Source organism: Hemiscyllium ocellatum, chromosome 23, assembly GCF_020745735.1.
Source record: "Hemiscyllium ocellatum isolate sHemOce1 chromosome 23, sHemOce1.pat.X.cur, whole genome shotgun sequence".
In the NCBI taxonomy this organism is placed as follows: Eukaryota; Metazoa; Chordata; class Chondrichthyes; order Orectolobiformes; family Hemiscylliidae; genus Hemiscyllium; species Hemiscyllium ocellatum.
The window spans coordinates 42,062,952-42,066,535 of record NC_083423.1 but is presented as its reverse complement, the minus strand read 5'-3'; positions in this window follow the sequence as shown (position 1 = coordinate 42,066,535).

The following is a 3,584-nucleotide window of genomic DNA, read 5'->3' as shown; positions in this document are numbered from 1 at the left end:
GGAAGACATGAGTAATATCCCAACAATTAAAGGGAGTCGGGGCTGAGTTGAGTATGGTTGCCATTACAAAAGAGAAAGTGCAAGAAAAGCTAAAAGGTCTTAAAATTGATAAATCTCCTGGCCCTGATGGGATACACCCTAGAGTTCTGAGAGATGTGGCTGAGGAAATAGTGGAGGTATTGGTTGAGATCTTTCAAGAGTCACTGGAGTCAGGGAAAGTCTTGGATGATTGGAAGATCGCTGTTGTAACTCCCTTGTTCAAGACAAAAGATGGAAAATTATAGGCCAATTAGCCTAACCTTGGTTGTTGGTAAAATTCTAGAATCCATCATTAAGGATGAGGTTTCTAAATTCTTGGAAGAACAGAGTCTGATTAGAACAAGTCAACATGGATTTGGTAAGGGGAAGTCGTGCCTGACAAACCTGTTGGAATTCTTTGAAGAGGTGACAAGTAGGTTAGACCAGGGAAACACAGTGGATGTGATCTATCTAGACTTCCAAAAGGCCTTTGATAAGGTGCCACACGGGAGGCTGCTGAGCAAGGTGAGGGCCCATGGTGTTCAAGGTGAGCTACTGGTATGGATTGAGGATTGGCTGTCTAACAGAAGGCAGAGAGTTTGGATAAAAGGTTCTTTTTCGGAATGGCAGCCGGTGACAAACGGTGTCCCGCAGGGTTCAGTGTTGGAGCCACAGCTGTTCACGTTATATATTAATGATCTGGATGAAGAGACTGGGGGCATTCTAGCACAGTTTGCCGATGATACGAAGTTAGGTGGACAGGCAGGTAGTACTGAGGAAGTGGGGAGGCTGCAGAAGGATCTAGACAGTTTGGGAGAGTGGTCCAGGAAATGGCTGATGGAATTCAATGTGAGCAAATGCGAGGTCTTGCACTTTGGAAAAAAGAATAAAAGCATAGTCTACTTTCTAAACGGTGAGAAAATTGGAAAACCAAAGTACAAAGGAATCTGGGAGTGCTAGTCGAGGATTCTCTAAAGCTAAACATGCAGGTTGAGTCCTTGATTAAGAAAGCGAATGCAATGTTGTCACTTATCTCAAGATAAGTGTGCTACTGTAACTTTATAAAGCTTTGGTTAGGCCCCATTTGGAGTACTGTGTCCAGTTTTGGTCCCCACACCTCAGGAAGGACATACTGGCACTGGAACGTGTCTAGCGGAGATTCACACGGATGATCCCTGGAATGGTTGGTCAAACATGCGAGGAACGGCTGAGGATCCTGGGATTGTATTCATTGGAGTTTAGAAGATTAAGGGGAGACTTAATAGAAATTTACAAGATAATACATGGCTTGGAAAGGGTGGACGCTAGGAAATTGTTTCCGTTAGGCAAGGAGACTAGGACCCGTGGACACAGACTTAGAATTAGAGGGGGTCAATTCAGAACAGAAATGCGGAGACATTTCTTCAGCCAGAGAGTGGTGGTCCTGTGGAATTCATTGTCGCAGAGTGCAGTGGAGGCCGGGACGCTAAATGTCTTCAAGGCAGAGATTGATAAATTCTTGATGTCACGAGGAATTAAGGGCTACGGGGAGAATGCAGTTAAGTGGAGTTGAAATGCCCATCAGGTCTGAAAATGTGTTGCTGGAAAAGCGCAGCAGGTCAGGCAGCATCCAAGGAACAGGAGATGTGACTTTTCGGGCATAACCTACTGCAAATCCTCTTGCAAGGATGCCTTCCTTGAAGAAGCTCTCTTTCTCCCTCTACAAGGATTTCAGTGATTCCCTCTCTCACTGCACACCCCAGGTCATCTCCTTAATTTCATTCCTGAAGAAGGACTTATGCCCGAAACGTCGAATCTCCTGTTCCTTGGATGCTGCCTGACCTGCTGCGCTTTTCCAGCAACACATTTTTGGCTTCTTCTGGAATGTGCCTTTGCAGAGGAAGTCTGGAGAGGAATGCAGTGGTGTTTGTCAAGGTTCATCCCAAGCAGTGCCGTGACGCGGGACTCCGTGCTCTACGGCCTGTTCCCTGGGACGCACACCGAGACGAACATCAACTGCACCTGGAGGATCATCAACTCGGTGAAGGATGCTCTCTGGGCGGTCCGAAACCTGATGATCTTCCAGCTGAAGGAGTTGACCCCGACTGAGTGTTGCAGACCATCAAATTATTTTATGAACAAAGTATATTTTTGAAATAAAATAAAGATATAGCCTGGGTAAAAGGTCTCATGACTGAAGCCACATCTTGTAGATCCTAAGTGATCTTTTGACCTAAAAGTACCTCAAGCGTCAGTTGCCTTAATCAAAAGGTGTGATCCTCATTCCTGATGAGTATACAAGGAGAGGTCCCACTCTCATGAATGATCATCAGGCTTTCCACCAGCATAATTTTGAGCAGTGAATTTATACAGTTACAAAAGATTCACATGACCAGCTGCTTCACTTCTAATTAGATTTTTCCACCTCATCCCCTAAAGTCGTTCCATGCAAATTTCTCTCTTACTCTTCCCCCATGCAATCTTGTCTCCTTTTGAGTAGATCTTTCATATGGCTATCTGTCTCCTAGACAAGCTTCTCTCAAGTCTTAGTAGCTTAGGATTTATGCCAAGTATTCCACGATGCCCATCCATGATTCTCCCTTTATGTTAAAACAATTTTTAGTCCATGAAAAGTCTCAAGAATTAGATGATGTGAGTCAAAAACTGAGCATCCATTTTGTCATGATTAGAATGTCTCCCATCACAAGGATCAAGTTCAAATAATATTTCTCTTTTTTTGTTTACAGTGACAATGCCATTACAAAGTTGTATGAAATAACAATACAAGATGGAACAGTCATACACACAGATTCTGTGTTATTTCCCTTGATCCTAACCTGGGTTTTAAGCTTGCTTTGGGAGTGGCATCTGGTCTTAACCATTGATATGTGACACCATTCTGAGTGTAAGTCCATGCACCAGATTTAGGAATTTGTATAAATTTGATTCTAGGAGGCCAGTGGGTGGTAAACAAATGTTTGCCGCCCATGCTGTATCCCATCAGATCCCGTGTCTTTCTCTCATTGAACTTTACATCAACCTAATTGTTCTGATTGAGGTTTGAAATGTAGCTTTGAACCTTTGATCTCTAACTCTGATTCTACTTCACTGGTATCATCTTGGGTGATCTTCAACATTGGGTGTCTGCTGTTGGTCCCTCCCTTTACTCTCATTTTGCGAATGTGCCTCCATCTCACCTGTTTAATTTCCTTGGAGCACTACTACCATCTGTACTGCCTACATTACTGATAGCTGGATATTCAGCTTGTGCCTTGTTCGCCTGTGGCTCCTTCACAAAGTGCAAGGCTTCATCTTCACCTTCTTCTGGCCTGTCTGAGAACGCCACAAATTCCCCTATAATTTTACCTGAAGATTAACCAGATCTCTGACTCCATTCTGTTCTTTCATTATTTTCCCTGGCCATTTTTTGTTGAAGTTGATGGATGCTGCTTAACTCCTTTAGATTTTGTCCTGACCTTCTCTGACACTGCTGGTCTGGTTTCAGCCCTGTTTATTTCAAGTGTCCCTTCCTTGGCCATCCTAAATCTCATGAGCCCCTGTAAGACAGCTGAGCCTCTCTGTTCATA